Source organism: Oryzias latipes, chromosome 15 (genome assembly GCF_053564925.1).
Source record: "Oryzias latipes strain Hd-rR chromosome 15, Olatipes_Hd-rR_3.1".
NCBI lineage: Eukaryota > Metazoa > Chordata > Actinopteri > Beloniformes > Adrianichthyidae > Oryzias > Oryzias latipes.
In genome coordinates this window covers 7,073,340-7,090,697 of record NC_136251.1, presented here as the reverse complement: position 1 = coordinate 7,090,697, position 17,358 = coordinate 7,073,340, and the positions used below count along the sequence as shown (strand labels likewise).

General features: G+C 40.7%; 1 long non-coding RNA gene across 1 annotated transcript in view; it reads right to left on the bottom strand.

Moving 5' to 3' along the window:
• Positions 1 to 1,225: 1,225 nt before the first annotated feature.
• Positions 1,226 to 17,358, bottom strand: part of LOC144984197 (uncharacterized) — a 95,076-nt gene continuing 78,943 nt past the window's right edge. The window contains exon 3 of the long non-coding RNA XR_013647916.1: positions 1,226 to 2,397. This is a non-coding gene — a long non-coding RNA (uncharacterized LOC144984197). The remainder of the gene's footprint in view (positions 2,398 to 17,358) is intronic.

The window sequence follows — 17,358 nt, the reverse complement described above, 5'->3', positions numbered from 1 at the left end:
ATAGGACTGCAAGACAACTTCACAGGGGCGGCAGAGGGCCCCTTTTTACTGTTTACGTTACAGGAGGAGGCTATTTGCACCATGGTTGTAGAAAACAATGCGATAAGACTACGGGGAAAAAGAGTGCCACTATAGAGGCCAACAACATATTTGCAAATATCCAAACAGTCAGCATCTCAACCGTTGACAGAGTGCTGAAAGGACACCAGATGAAAATGAAGCAGCTTTACACTGTTCCATTTGAAAGAAATCGTGAAAGAGTGAACGAACTACGCTACCAGTATGTACAGGTAAAAGATGCATGGACATGCAGCAACTGTACTTAGACCTCACCACAGTACGGAAACTGCACTAGTTAGAGTCTCTAATGACTTGTTATTGGCCTCAGAAAAGGGACTACTTTCTATTCTGGTCCTGTTGGACCTCAGTGCTGCCTTTGACACTATCGACCACGGTATTTTACTCCATAGATTAGAGCAGGACATAGGGATCAGAGGATCTGCTCTCCAGTGGTTTAAATCCTATCTGTCTGATAGGTATCAGTTCGTTAATGTAAATGGCCATTCCTCTCAGTGCACTCGAGTCAACTATGGAGTCCCACAGGGCTCAGTCTTGGGACCGATCCTGTTTACGCTTTATATGTTACCCCTAGGAAACATAATCAGGAAACACAGCATTAATTTTCATTGTTATGCCGACGATACGCAGTTGTATTTATCCATGAAGCCTGACCAGAATGACCAGATAGAGAAACTGAACGCCTGCATCAGTGACATCAAGACCTGGATGACAATTGATTACCTCCTCTTGAACCCAGAAAAAACTGAGGTCATTATACTTGGTCCTAAAAACCTCAGAGATGCTCTGTCTGCTCAGATAGTCTCCCTGGATGGTATAAGTATAGCCCCCAATTCCACAGTTAGAAACCTTGGGGTTTTACTTGACCAGGATTTATCATTTAAGGCTCATATATCTCAGGCGTGTAGAACTGCCTTTTTTCACCTGCGGAATATTGCTAAGATCAGAAATATACTTTCTAAGAGTGATGCTGAAAAACTCATCCATGCATTTGTTACGTCGAGGCTGGATTACTGTAACTCCTTGTTAGCAGCGTGTCCTAAGAGTTCCTTAAGAAGTCTCCAGCTTGTTCAGAACGCAGCTGCTAGATTGTTAGCTGGAACCAGCAGAAGAGATCACATCACTCCTGTGTTAGTTTCGCTCCATTGGCTCCCAGTTGATTCTAGAATTAAGTTCAAGATCCTCCTGTTAACCTATAAGGCCTTACATGGAATGGCCCCGTCCTATATTAAGGACCTCATAGTCCCTTACCAACCAATCAGAACACTTCGCTCGCAAAATGCAGGACTGCTTGTGGTTCCTAGAATTGGTAAAAGTACGGTTGGAGGTAGAGCGTTTAGCCACCAAGCCCCTGTCTTATGGAATAAACTCCCAGCTCATATAAGAGAGGCCGACTCAGTTTCTACATTCAAAGCTAGACTGAAAACATTCCTCTTTGGACAGGCTTATTGTCAGACTAGTTAGTATTCAGAGATTATTTAACTTAATGTTAGTTTGTTTAAATTAAACTTAATAATAACTATTTCTTTTAAAAGGCTGCTAGAAGTTGAAGCTGGGGTAACTATGGTACACTGGGGTTCTGTCCTCTTTCCTTTTTTACTTCTACCCTTCCTCTCCTCTATTCTTGATCATAATTTATCATTTAGTTCTCCATGCCTCTGTTTGGTGCAGTGCGATTCATGTATTGTCCCTCTTTCCCTCTCCCCTCCTGGGGAGTGGGAGTGCTTCCAGACTCCAGTTGGCTCATCCGTGCTCCAGTTCCTGACCGTTTACCTCGCCTTTGCTCCTGCTCCTACACCTGGCTGTGGATCCTGCCTCTGGCTCATCTCTGGCTCGTCTCTGCTCTGTACCTGACCGAGTACCTCGTCTCTGCTCCTGCTCCTACACCTGGCTGTGGTTCCTGTCTCCGGCTCGACTCGCGCCTTTGACTGTCCCGATAACCACGGCTGGATGAAGCTCGTCTGCTGGACTTTTATATATGTAGTTGTAGATTTAGATAAGTTAATTCTTCTCTAAGATTTCTGGTAAATCGCCTGTCCGTCCTGGGGGAGGATCCCTCCTTCATGTGGGCACCCCTGAGGTTTCTTCGTTTTTTCCGGAATCCGGTTTTTTTGGGAGTTTTTCCTTACCGCGAAGGGGGGTCTAAGGGCAGGGATGCCAGTATAGCTTAGTCAGTTTGTTAGTTCATTTTAGTATTTTTCTATTGAACTCTTTGTATTCGTGATCCTTTTGATTTCATGTTTTACTTCGAAGCCCATCGAGACGACTGTTGTTGTGATTTTGGGCTATACAAATAAAATTGAATTGAATTGAATTGAACTGTACTGCACAGTAAACACTATGTATATCATACAACGATATACATTACAGTATGCGGGTTTTTACACATTACACAAATCTTTACACATTTGCTATGGCTGTAGAAAAGTAATGCAATATGTGATTTATACATTTGATGTAACTCTATCTTGGCCAAAATGTAAATTCTTGTAATTCATAAAACTCATTTTGTGTCTTCGGTATATAGCGTATGATGGAACTGGAAGCAAGTGAACAGCCGCACAGCTTCATCTACATGGATGAGGCTGGCTTCAACCTAACAAAATGTAGAAGGCGTGGCCGAAATATCATCGGCCACAGGGCTACAGTTGATGTGCCAGGCCAACGGGGCGGGAACGTAACCATGGTTGCTGCCATCTGTGACAATGGTGTGCTTACTCATATTCCCATGATAGGTCCATACAACACAGAACATCTTATAACCTTTCTAGAAACTTTCTACAAAGATCTCATCCCTGAAGAAGAGAGGGGTCAGACTGGAGATCACCTGCCAACGTATGTGATAGTTTGGGACAATGTGAGTTTACATCACTCCAACATCATCAGGCAATGGTTTGCAGCCCACAATAGGATGCGGGTGGAGTTAATTTCACCCGACTCTCCATTCCTTAACCCTATTGAGAAAGTTTTCTCAGCATGGAGATGGACCAGCCACATACACAAATGACCCTCCTGGCTGCCATGGATGCAGCGTGTGATGACATCACAGCAGACGCCTGCAGAGGCTGGATAAGACACTCTAAAAGATTCTTTCCATGCTGCATTGCAAGAGAGGATATTCGCTGTGATGTGGATGAGAATTTGTGGCTAAGGAACGACAAGAGGTGTAGGAAGACCACACCAATTCCTACTGCACTGCCTGTACTGTTGTACAGAATATTGTCCTATCTTTTTTTCCCTTTGTGTTACTGTTTGCAGTGGTTTTTTTCTATGTTGGGATGACATGGTCTGTCAACAAATTACAATATGAACAATAAAAGTGTAAATGTGAATCTTGTCCAGTCTCTTGCAATCAAACAAAAAAGGTGTAACTTACATTTTACAATAATTGTCATCATAACTTTAGCCATAGTTTACATCAGAACCTCCCTCTAAAGTACAGTTATTTTGACAACATGACTAAGTCATTTGACTGTCTTGTTCGTAGACAATGACACAAGGACTTGACATTCTGATGGCAGTGGCATGTTAAATGACATAAAGACTTAGTTTTGATAGATGAACTAAAGTTTTTGAGCAAGTTACAGGCTTTTGCAAGAAATCCATAGTGTTTTGCTGTTTGTACATATTGTTTTGAGAAATGCACACACGTATTTGCAAACTTCAATTCTGATCTGACAAGTGTACTAAAGCGAGTGAGAAAAACTGTAATCAGGTTTGGAAAATGGATGGATGGTCTGTTCTCTAAAATCGACCCTTTAAGGCTGTCCTTATAGATGCGTTGCTGCTTTAGGCTCTGACTGCCTGACCGACTTGGCTGATTGGTCATTCGGAGATACATATGGACAGACATTAAACCAGTCCCACCAGTCTGGTTTGGAGATGAGAGGAGAGGGCGCAGAGAAGGGTTATACGTATTCCAGCAGGGTTGCTGTTGTTGAAGGTGTTTACGCATCTTCTACTTCCTTTACTTGCCACTGACCTGACCTCAAAAAAGAAGGAATGCCATATCTTTTAAAGATGCTCTTGGCGTTTGCCTCCCCATCATGACAATACAGCTTTCCTCTGTCTGCACTATTTCCTGCAATATAAGAGCATATCAGAAATGCATTTAGTAACCTGTTTTTCTTTGTTTCATTATAAATGTTTTAATGTTTTTGAGTTCATCACTGTCTTTGCTCCACTTTTGAAGTTTCATTTTCTTTCAGCAGGTGATCTGGAATTTTGCTTCATTTTTTCTCTCGCTGCTGCAGTAACCTACGTTTTATTTTTTTGCTCTTTAGCAAAAGTTGCAGGGATTTTGAGTTGGTCTCCATTTGTTGGGGTTCGTAAGATGATGACATAATGCTAAGAACTGTCCCATTATCACTGTATGGGACACTCCACTGACTTAGACAAATCCTTCCACTTCCTTGGCATCACTATCACAGCAGTCAACCTGCAGAACAATTCCAATCCCACGTATATACCCCCCCCCCCCCCCCGCCCTTTCCACACTCTACAGTAACTCTCACAACGTACAGTAAGTAACCTGATTGCTGTCTGTCAGCATCTCCCAACTGGACACTGAGATCTTATCTGAGACAAAAAGAGTACACTGTATTTCTGCGCTTAAAAATGAACCACTTCAACTTTTTGGTGATTAATCGCGGCAACGCTGACAATTGGGACTTGAATAAGAAAGAAAGAAAAAGAAAGAAAGAGAGAAAAAGACAGACAGACAGACCCACTATCTGTCACACACCTAGGTGTGTGAAATTTGTTCTCCGCATTTCACCCATCCCCTGGGTATATAGCATTCTTTTTAAAATGCGGATTTACTGACCTTTGTAAACATGATTAGGAAGAAAAAAATTGCGTTTTGTTCGCAGCCGGATTAATATGAAGAACATTTATAGAAAAGGCTGGAACAAGATTAACGGGATTTGCACCACTTTGACTTTTAACATCAAGTTTCATCCCACTGTAGTTAGCGGACAAGCGCTAGTAAACAGCAAAAAAAAACAAAAGAAGAAGAATCCCCCTTTCCTCCCACTCCTTGCATGATCGGTGTGAACACCACCCGTTGAATGCGCGTTCATAAAACTGTGTATAGTGCGTTCTTGAACACACCACATGCAGCCAGTGTGAATGCTGCATTACTGTTTGTTGCTTCGCGTGGAGAAGCTGCCTGTTATTTGCTGCTACACTGTTGTGAATTTGTGTATGAGCAGAGACTTGTGTGTGTGTTTCCTCCTCTTTGGTAATTTTCCTGATCAGCACTCATGGGCGTCAGTAAAAGTTTAAAAAATATGGCAAATATAGATGCTTCAGATAAATCTCAGTCCAAACTCTGGATCCACTTAGCCTTCCATGCAATTGAACTTTAAACACCTTATCAACGAGTACATATATCTGAAAAAGCTGCAGCCCTTCAGGATTTCCTTTCTCTACAGCAGGGGTGTCAAACTCGTTTTCACCGAGTGTCAGATAGGGAGGGCTGGGGGGCATGAAGGACCCAAACTGCAGAGACGGGAGGCACACGGTGCCAGGGAAAGGGGTTTATTCACAAACAAAAGGCGCTGCTAAGCAGGGAAACAAAAACTCACTGTGGGCTAACAAGGTAAGCAGGGAAGAAGACGTACACGGACATGACATCCAGGGAAGAGACGTTAATGGACCAGCACAAGAGGAAGGCAGAGGCAAGACTTAAATACAGACAGGACTGACGAGACACAGGTGACGACGATCAGGAGAGATTGGAACCAAGGAAGTCAAAACTCAAAAGCTTGACAAAACAGGAAACCTTCCAAAATAAAACAGGAAACAGAACTCAAACATGACAAAAACAAAAGGAAGCAAAAACTAAGGCAAAGACACCCAACCCATGACACCGAGGGCCACATCAGTATAGTGGCTGTCCTCAAAGAGCCAGATATAACTTATACATGTAACTAAATGTAATGAAAAATGAATGTACCTACTCCTTTCATGTTAAATAACTCATTTATGTATTGTAACTTTTTAAAGTGACAATTACAGTTGTATAGAAAACATTTTTGCTTGTTACTCCAGCATAAATCCTTTTAAATTTTGTCCGCTTGTTAAAACCCACATAACTCTATTAATGAAGGATCAAATTGTCCAAGTGAATAAAGAATAAATGACATAAAACTGAGTTAGAAAGAACATTTATTACATGTGTAACATTTCACAAAAAATGCCTGCAGCCTTGCAGCCAACTGATGGTTTGATGAAAACAATTTCTCTGCATACACATAAGTCCTGCAAACATTTAATAAATAATTACAACAGCAGCTACACATAAATAATGTGTTATTAAAAAGAAAAATAATTTTAAGAAATTGAAAACTTTTGTGCTCTTGCGGGCCACATAAAATGACCTGTTTGACCCATGTGCTCTACAGTAAGAGGAGTCCCTGCAGTTGCCTTCTTTCAGAGAAGGCATAGACATGGCAGAGAACTCTGCAGCAACATTTCCGCTAAGATTTTCCTGAAGTGCAGCACTTTCACTCACAGACCAATGCAGTTACTGTTGTGCACATGCAGCAGGGCTGTTAATCTCCCAGGAATCTCACTCATTGCATCATTAGGTAAATAAGCACCAGAGCCATACAAAGTTTCTCTCTCATTAGTTGCAGCAGAAAATGTGCTTTTTGTTTTTTTCACAATACTTGAAGCGAGTGACAGGAATTGCTCACCATCTTGACATGGATTGAGTAACAGATGCAGTTCCCTTTCCTCGCAAACAAACACTTCCAGGGTTCATAGCCTTTGGGATTCTGGTCTCACATTTGCCTAGAAATGTGAAGGTCACCAGGATAATTTCACAAATTCACAAAAAGCGACACCTCAGCAGATTTGACCCCTGCAGTCTGGCTTTTGTCGCCATGTGCAACTTCTTTCTAAGTGAACTGTATTCGGACATTTCATGAACAAGTAAACTCCAGATCTGGTATGATAACTAAATGTGACTGAATGCAATAGTCCAAAGCTACGGCTGGAAACTTCTGCTCAAAACAACCACAACAAAACGTCAATCCACACTGTGTCCTAAATTAAAAACCATTATGTGTAATCAGTTCAAGCAACATTTGAAGAAGCTCCGTCACTGTCTATTTAGCCCTTTAAAACTGAAGCTTTCGCTCCAGTGTACTCAAATATTGCGACTGTACCACTAACTTAATATTGAACTGGCTGCCTCTGCTGCCTGAATTGCGTTTGGTGTGAACTCAGCTTAACCGTAACCCCACACCAACCTGATGCAATGTAGCCTAAATTATAACGTAATTCAAAGCATTTTTCATGGGTTTATCAAAGTTCTTTTTCATGTTTCATTTTATTAAACAGCAGGGTCTGGGACACACATTAATTTTGTCATTCCACACATCATGTAACCTTGTGCTACCCTAGGCACTTTAACATTGGGAGTTGGGTCATCTACTGTAGACCCCACTAGACAGTGCTCTGAACCTTTTTTCTTCAATGATTTGTGATCTTCACTGGTTTCCATGGATTACATGAAATCTTTCCACCTTTATCCAGCTTTGTCACGGTAGGGAGAACACGTCAATGTAAGGGTGGGGTCATCTAAGATAGCACAAGGGTTAAGTGCAGTGAAACATTTTGGTCTGTTTACCCCGCAATGTCATACTCTTCACTCATGCAAGACACATGCAAATTGTACTGCAAGACCTCTGGTTACATCTGTACCATTAACTTAGTTTTTTGTAAAATCCACACAAGGCAATAAGAAGTAACACGATTTACAAACTGTTCGCCAATAAACAATTCAACTGTTCACAAAAATATATTTTGTGAAATATAAATTGATCCCAGGATAATAGCTATAGTTTTAGACTAAACGTATTGAAAAATTGAACAGTTGCTCATTGTAGAAAAGATTAAGTGCATTCCTGTTCAGGGTCTCGGGACTTTGGTCACCAGCTAACAGAAAAAACCCCATCCCCAAGCTGCCAACCCACTTCTAAAGAACTAAATGAATAACTTTAATGCTTACTGGTATTCTGACCAGTTAATTAAGTTATTGTCCGTCTGTTACGCAAAGAATTAAGGACACCCATCTGAGGATCTGACACATACAACACTACCACCATCTACACAAACACATTTTGTGGAGTGCTGGTGAGATTATTTCCCTGTTTACCCAAGTGTCACTTCATGATTAAAAGCTATTCAGGCTTGAGCCAGTCTGGGATCCCTCTAAATACTAATGCTGAATAAACTGGAAGCATCTCACTGATGCCAGAAGGGTTGAGGAGTAAGAGCTATAGTTACGTCCACAGAGGTAATTATGTGACATATAAATAAAGTAGTGGATGATAAAACAACTGTATGGAATGAAGAGTGGCCAAACTATAAAACATTCAAAGTCAATAGTCAATTACTCTTAGAAAGTCTGTTTACTTGTCAAAATGTTGTTTCTCAGCTCTAAAGCGGCATTAAAGATAATTTATAAGGATTCTTCATCTTTAGGAAAGTCCCAAGTTTGTTTTTAAATTTGTTCTGTCTCTAACATCCCACAAGTGAGAAAAAATGAATAAATAAATACATAACCCCCCACACACACTTCTTTTAATCATCCTCTAACTTCCTTAAACTCAGTTTTTTCTCCCCTTTGTTTCGTACCCTTATCCCCCATCTTTAACATGTCTCTCTTTCTCTCTTCTTTTTGCCATTTTGTTCAAACAAACAAAAAAAAGTATTCAAATTCAAATTAAATTATTATTCTATATAAATAAAGTTTTGCCTCAGGTTTGATTCAGGTCCCCATGTTGTAACAGTAATATCTGTCCAATCCAAGAGGCCTTCTGCTCTCATCTGTTTGCTCAGCTGCTGGACAGGACAAGTTGGAAGAGATTTAAAAAAAAACTAATAAATGAACGACCCTGTGAGTATTTCAGGCAGGCAACTCGAGCAGTGCATTTACCTGCTTACTCCTCCCCGTGGGGGGTTCAGTCTAATTAATTCACCTGTTTAGCGTCTTACTTAAGTTCCAGGTGTGCGGTCCAATCTCTCCTCTTCCATTTCCGCGTTCATAACCGGTTCTTCATGCTCGCTGTTCTCCTTCTCGCTTTTCTCAGCGGCAAGATGTCTTCCCCACGTTCTTTCGGACCACATGGTCCCCCTTATTTTGATGAAGGGGTGTCCGTCTTCCCTGCGTCAGCCCTCCTTTTCAGCTGCTCAGGCAGTGTCGCAGTGTTTCAGTGCCGCAGCGCCTGCATCTCCGGTGTGCATCTGCGGGGGGAGCGTACTGCAGTGTTCAGATCGTCAGTGGCGCTCGATCGGGAGATGTCTGGGCCTTCCTGAAAGCGGTGATCACTGGAATCTCTATGGTTGTTACGGCCCCCACAGGCAAACTTGTCGCAGTCTAGGGGAAAATCACGAAGGGGCCAAAACATATGGACGATGGACACCAAATGAGTTTAGGAACACAGTTTATTAGATGGTAGAAATAATCTGGTTCCTGTAAAACAAAAAATAAAATAATTACTGTGCTGGTCCCAACAAAAAACAACAACAAAGGGATTGGAGCCTTGGCCAAACAGAAAATAATTCAGGGAGACAACTGACCCAGCCACGTTGACCGTCGGATTCAGCAGCTCCCTGCTAAGGCTGCCTAACAAAATCTAACTATTGAAAGTAAATAAACAAAGCCCACAAATAAGGACTACCAAGGTCCAACCCCAAACTAAAATAACACAACCCAGCAGTATAAGACTGCTGAGGACCAAGAGGAAATCAAAAGGGAAACAAACCAACTAGCACAGCTCCAACTCAACACAACTGCTCCTCAGCCTCCTGCTCTGCTCTGTCTGCATGCCTCTCCCTGGTTGAGGCCTCCCCTGACTTGAATACCTGGCAGGTGCTGATCAAGATCATTAGCCACACCTTCCAGGTGAGCAGAATGATAGGAGATGCAGCAAAGCAGCAGCAGCAAGACACAACAATGGTAAGCGTGCCATCCTGCCCTCTTCCTCTGTGTTTTTACGTGTTGAGGCTTTTCCACGTTTCGGCTCTTCCTGGTTCTCTGCTCCACCCGGTCATTGGTGACGTCACGCCCCTAAGGTACCTGGGAATTGCAGTTCCTGTTCTTGAAAGAAATGATGCGCACTTGGTTCGGATTCTGCTGTGTGGCTCTGCATCGTCCGGTTCATGTTTTCTGTGGTTATTAAGGCTGGTGGTCCTCGCTAGGACGGGTTTTGTCATGCTGGTGTGACTTTTGGCGTTTTTCTCTGCTGTTTGTGTTGTTTACCCTTTCGTTATTTAGGAGCTGGATGTGAATATGACTATCATTTCGGTGCTGGCTTTGTTTTAGTTTTTTTTTTTCTGTTAAGGCTGCTATGTACATTCCATAGTTTAACCAGCGTTTGGATTGGTCAGTCGTTGGACCTGTCCCTCATCTGTGGACATTTTCTTGTCTTGGACTCTTTTATGCAGCATCTGTGGCTCCTTTTCTCATTTTAATTCACTTGGTCTGGAAACAGCTTGTGGCATCACAACCACATGTTCAGCCGTCGGGTTCTGCTCCACCCTTCCTCCATGATTATTTCCACCAGACGCAGTGCATCGACGGGACAGGAGGATTTCACGGATGCTTTTGCTGTTCTGCCTCTCCATCCCTCCCAGTGGCATCTTTTGGCATTGGGTGGCGCTAGGCCTGCACAATTAACCGCAAATTTATCGTTTTCATCATTTCAAGCTGTGCAATATCCATATCGCAAAAGTCGGCGAAAATCACAATAAATGGTAAACCTTAAATGTGCTAAAACAATCTCCATGGCAACTTGAACTATTTAATGAACTGAATAAATCCCTTTATGCATTTGACCAATCAGATGGAACCCCTTCAAATTGTTGACCAATCTGATGGAGCTTTTATGTAAGATTTTGCCCTCCTGATTAGGCGAGGGTCATTTGGAGAAATATTTAAGGTATTTTGACTATTATTTAAATTAAACTTTTCCAGTGAAATGGACATGTTTTTGTTAGTTGTTAATTTATTGCAAGTTTTATCGTCATCGAAATATTGATCACTAATATCGCAAATTGCAAGTTTTCCCCATATCGTGCACCCCTAGGTGGCGCTCAAAGTATTCTTTGTTGTGTGACTTTTCGGCTGTCGTGACAGTCATGTTTTTGACTAATTTGTCAGAAGCCCTGTGCTGGACTTTGTGTAATCCTATGGACTCCCCTTCGTTTTGCATCTTCTTGATGATTTCTTGGTGGTCAATTTTCCTTCTTTATTCCGCTGTCGTTTCATGTCTATGGTCGCGACTCTGTTTTCGAACCTGGGTGTTCAACTTTATCCAAGTAAGACGTGTGGTCCTCCACCCGTCTAGATTCATCTTCTGCCATGAATCTCGGTGGTTCATTGATGCAAGCCTCTCTGCCCATTATAAACTCCCACGCATTCGTGCTGCGCGCCGTCTTTTCAATTCGTTGGACGAATGACAAAGAGGGATTTTTGTCTCTGTTGGGCCATCTGTATTTTGCTATGTGCGTTATTCCCCACGGTCTCATTCGTTCAATTGTTTGATCGTTCTGGCTCATTGAGTCCTGGACCTCCTTGATTCTGTTCTGGATGTTCTCTGTCTTGCGTTTCTAGTCTCTCCTTCTCGATGCTTGGAGTGGTGTTTCGAGTCTTCACACTCCCTCCACTTGTTTACTCCGTTGGTTTGATTTTATGAAGAGTGGATAAAGATCATGGTGTTCTGAGAGAATACAGCCATGGAGATTCAATTCAATTCAATTCAATTTTATTTGTATAGCCCAAAATCACAAAAACAGTCGTCTCAAAGGGCTTCTAAGTAAACATGAACCCAAAAGGATCATGAATACAAAGAGTTCAAGAGGAAAATACTAAAATGAACTAACAAACTGACTAAGCTATACTGGCATCCCTGCCCTTAGACCCCCCTTTGCGGTAAGGGAAAACTCCCAAAAAAACGGATTCCGGAAAAAACGAAGAAACCTCAGGGGTGCCCACATGAAGGAGGGATCCTCCCCCAGGACGGACAGGCGATTTACCAGAACTCTTAGAGAAGAATTAACTTATCTAAATCTACAACTACATATATATATATAAAAGTCCAGCAGACGAGCTTCATCCAGCCGTGGTTTGGGGGACAGTCAAAGGCGCGAGTCGAGCCGGAGACAGGAACCACAGCCAGGTGTAGGAGCAGGAGCAGAGACGAGGTACTCGGTCAGGAACAGAGCAGAGACGAGCCAGAGATGAGCCAGAGGCAGGATCCACATTTAACAAAGGTTGTTCAAGAAGTGCGATGACCAATAGTTTAGTGTGTCTATTGACATGGTTTAGTGTTTAAATAACTTTATACTACGAGCAATTTTTTCATCCCTGGCCGTAGAAACAATATCTCTGATGCTCTTTAGTTTCAAATTCCAAGAGTTAAATTTGTGTCTGCAAGCCAATCCTCTGTCTGCCCTGCTTTCAAGCAGATGACACTCAACTAAGAGAATTTCCGTTTAGAGACTTTACTCGTCAGCCTCTAAATGCAAAAATACAATTAAAAAAACTTTAAAAAAATCCCCCATTGATTTCAAATTGTTTTTCCTTTGCCAGTATCCAAACACCGCTTTGCCAATTAAAAAGCACAGCAGTCTGTGCTTTTGTTGTCCACCTACTTGAGCACTGCCAATATCAAGTACAAAGCATTAAATCCAGCCGAGCTGCAGTCCAGTTCTACATGAGATTTTGAACTTCCTAATCTAAGAATCTTCTTGGACATCCTTCCATTCGCCTGCTCCTCGATGGTCTTCTAAAGGTGCGTCCCTCCGGAAATGACAAAAGGTTACCTCTCCATTTTACCATTGGGGCATATAAAATTTTGGTGCTAAGATTACGTGCAGGTTCCATATCTCACTGTGTCGATTCTCTGTGTGAGATCTGTGCTTCTGATGGCTTTCTAAGTTGTGGTGAATACACAAATAGAACCCGCCTCTTTAAAATCACTACTTGATCTCACTTTCTCTGATTTGTCGTTTAAGAGCACATTTATTCCCTTTATCTCAAGCTTTCCAAAACTGACCAGTTCTGCTAAGATACATATTTTCATTGCCAAGACTGAGACTGCTTTTTGTCCTTTATCCATGCATCATTTCCAGGCCCTGATCAACTTCCTGCAAGAAGAAGGAGGAGGGAAGCAGTTGGAGGAAGAAGAAGAGGAGCAAGAGGAGAGAGAATGTGTGGTGGTGGAATAAGAGATGCCTGCTGCAGGTGATGGATGCTGCATTTGAGAACATCAGAGGGGATCAGTTAGCAAGATATCACAAGTAGCACACTTTATATAAAAGTTGATCTTGTTGATTTGAAGCAAGTGAATTCTCAGTCTAATGGTTGTTCTTTTCAAAACACACTAAGATTTATTGAAAAAACATGTTATTGTTATAGACTAAACTAGTCTGACTTTAAATACAAAACTAGGGGTAAAAAAAAAAATTCTGTCATGCACAAATTAATATCTAAAAACTGAAAACAATGGTAGATATAATCAAATCTACTTTCTAAACAAAAGCGTCAATTTTTCTGCAAGTCAAACTCAACTATATATCTTACAAATAAGGCAACATGTGGATTCAAGGTCACTGATGTTCGAAGGACCTTCTTGCCAGACCTTTGACTAACTTGGGTCTTTGACTGGCATTTGGACCCTTAATTAATACTAAACTTTAATACTAACTTTTTAGACAACTTGTTAGATGCATTTGTAATTTCTGAACAGTAGAAACAGACACATCATTATTAACAAAGTGAAATTTCCTAGAAATATACAAAAAAGGCTCACATTCAAATAAGTTGAGGTAAGTTGAGAAGTACTGTATACGTTCAGAATTGATGGGACCGGTCTCTAGAGCATTTTAGCTAATAATCAACAGGTGAGCCTTGAATTCCGCAGGCAGCTGTATGTTCACAAATACATGAATTGTAATTTTAATAAAATTGTCCAATGGGTAGTTTCATAAAAAAAAGAAGAAAAAAAACATTATACCAAGATTAATGTTGGATCTAAAATACATTGATATGTATACAATTAAAAGTTAAACTTAGCCGAAGTGGCTAAGAAAAAAACAAATTTGTTTGTGATAGACCATTTTTTTGTGGGCGTTTTTCTTCCTGTATTCTGATTCACAGTAACTGGCAAATCACAGTAGGAACAAGGATAATTCCCACAATCTAAATATTTTATTTTATATCAGTAAACCATATTTCAAAGAGTTTTATTATTGAAACTATAGAGGTAGTAGGGTTTATATAGCTGAATGAGTCCAGAGGCTGCATTGTCAGGAGCTGTTGCACCTGGTGAGGTTTTCCTGGTCAAAGTGGTCCTAGGGGGATGGGCCAGATGTGAAATGCAATTTGTAAAAACCCCAAGTGGTATTAAAAAAACAAAAATCAAAGATTAAGTGTCTTTTTAAGGACAAAGGTCCCCCAGGGCTCTACACTGGTGCTAGGACTGTGGGAGTCAACAAGTAAAATTTCAATAAGTTAAAACCCTTAAAGCATGACATGGCCTTTTCAACTTATGCACTTAAACACATGCATTAATTATTCTAACAACAGAACTAATTTTACCTTCATGATTGATTCTTTTGAAGAAGGAAGGAATTTTATTGAGGGAATTTTGTTTCAATTTTCTGTAAGTCAAAGTAATTGCAAGTATTTTCCAGCTTCTGTTTAGCTCTAATCTCTATTTAGCTGTGAGCTGAAACATTGAAGCAGACTCTGCCCCAAGTCACAGTTAGAGTTGGGCCTTCATTTATAGAGCTATCAGACAGAATAGCTTCCGAAAACGTGCAGGTAAGTGGATGACTCACAGCTCTGCAGCATTGCACAGGTAGCCGCAGCAATGCTAGATAAGCAAGAGCTCAGCAAGATGGCTTCTATTTAAACAAGCTGACACAAAACCTAATCGATCTGCTGTGGCATTTTTCTGTGTTATATCACTGGAGCGGGGCCAGATTGCACTGCATGTTTCAAAGTGCTGCTGTGTGTGTGAAAAACTCAGTTTGTCACAGTTACAATGAGTGAAACTTTATAAAGTGAGAATTTACTGGATCAGTTTATTAGCTGCACGATAAAGTCAGACTGTTTACGTTCATATCATCATTGTTCTAATCAGTTCTCTCTTCTAAAACGAGTGTTTATATAGTCAATGCTGAAAAAGAAACATGGTAATAATAACATCCACCACTGACCTGTGACCTTTTTGTTTCTTCAGGCGGATAAACACAGTTGCAGACTCTATCCTGCCTGGCTGGGGGTTAGTGTGAGCTGTGATAAATCTGTAATATCCAGGTAAACACACTGATACAACTTACTGAGGTTCCCAAATTGGTGCTAAATCTGTGCAATGGAAGGATTAAGCTGATACAGGCATTTGCTATCTCCTCCTGATTTCAACCCATAACATACTGCAAAGAAACATTCTGGGAAAATGTGTAGCATTTGAGTGAATATGAACGTTAGGTAAAAAAAACAGTTTTTGCCATCATTACTAGATCTGGACATCAGAGTTGGTCAAAAGTTAGTGAGAAATTCAGGTAAAGCTGAGAATGCGTGACAAGATTTGTTGTGGGATTTTCTAAGCAAAATTGCACCATAATATGCTGGTTTGGATCAGTTACCCTTACTAGTTGGTTCAAAAAGCTTTAAGCATTTGAGGAATTAACTCATCTTATTAGAAAGGTTTTAGAAAAAAAAGAGCATATTATTGAGATGTCTGCAAGCAAAAAATGGGCTAAGCACTTTTTGGTGAGCGCATAAAGCCAAAATTTTCTTGCACATCTTAATCTACAGTAATGCTGCGATTGACAGATTATAGCAAGCATGACGGACAGACAGACAGACTTATCTGCTTGCTCAGCTGCTGGACAGAACAAGTTAGAAAAAATAAATAAATAAATAAGTTTTGATAAAGACCCACTCAAATTACCTTTCAATCGTTTCCAGAGCATACCACAATGGTATTTTCCATTTCCATGTCGTCCCGTAACCCTTGTGCTATCCTATGGGGTCAAGATGAACATAGACGTGTTCTCCCTACCATGACAAAGGTGGATAAAGGTGGAAAGATTTCATGGAATCCATGGACACCAGTGAAGATCACAAATCATTGAAGAAAAAAGGTTCAGCGCGCTGTCTAGTGGGTCTAGATGACCCAACTCCCAATGGTAAAGTGCCTAGGATAGCACAAGGGTTAAGGTGGCTTCATTAAATAATTGACAAGGTCTACAGCCAATCAGAATGCAGAACACAGTGCAAATTAATTTCTAATAAAAGCACGCAAAATTGTACTGAAGTAGCAAGACCATGAAAGGTTTACAGCGATACAGGGAGGGAAAAGTGTGTATAAGAAAAATGTGGCAACTTGAAAAGCTATTACAAACTAAGAAAACCTTGTTGATTGGTCTATTTTTATTAAGATGATTTTTAGCTAGATCAATTCAAAAGCTTGGAGAGCAATGGATCTTAAAGAAAAAATGAAACAATGTTATAAAACATAAAACATAAGTTAAAAACCACAGAAAACATGTATCTAAAGCAGAGCCATTGAGCAAATATGGCAAAAAAAAGTCTGGGTGTTTTAAAGTTTTAAAAAGCACAACACAAAAACAATACAGGTTAAAAATTAGGGTTAGGATTTATTCAACAGTGAAACACTTAAGAGTGGAAAACCTGTCAACAGCCTCCTCAAGAGAGCACTTCAAATGCATCAGACCACCATACTGAGAAAACAAACCCAACAAATGTAAGTACAACTGTTAGGAAAAAAATAATTTATCTTTAAGTGGGGGTTTGTTGAGATCCACCCTGGGAGGAAGACATGTCAGTTAGTATTTCATCTTTTACTGGAAAGTTGATTGTGTGCCGAATGGAGACTTACATTTTTTCTCTGCGTGAAAAAATCATCAAAGGGATTACCGCTCAGCAGGCACTGTAAATTGCAGGAAAATGAGAGTACCATGGCTCTGGAGCCCGACTGGCAGTGCTGTTAAACGATTCTGAGAGCGGATAAGTGAATATCAAGTTTTCCTCTTTACGGGATTCAAAAAACTTCAAAACATTAATCTCTTATATTATTGTCTTGATTCAAATAAAACAAATATCATAAGGTTCAGGAGAAGAATTGTCTTCTGGCCTTCACAGATTTGGATGTTTCAGGACGTCCAAAAAATGAAATGTGCAGTTTGGGAAAGGAAAAAATACACACAAGAGTCTGTATGAATTTTCAAACA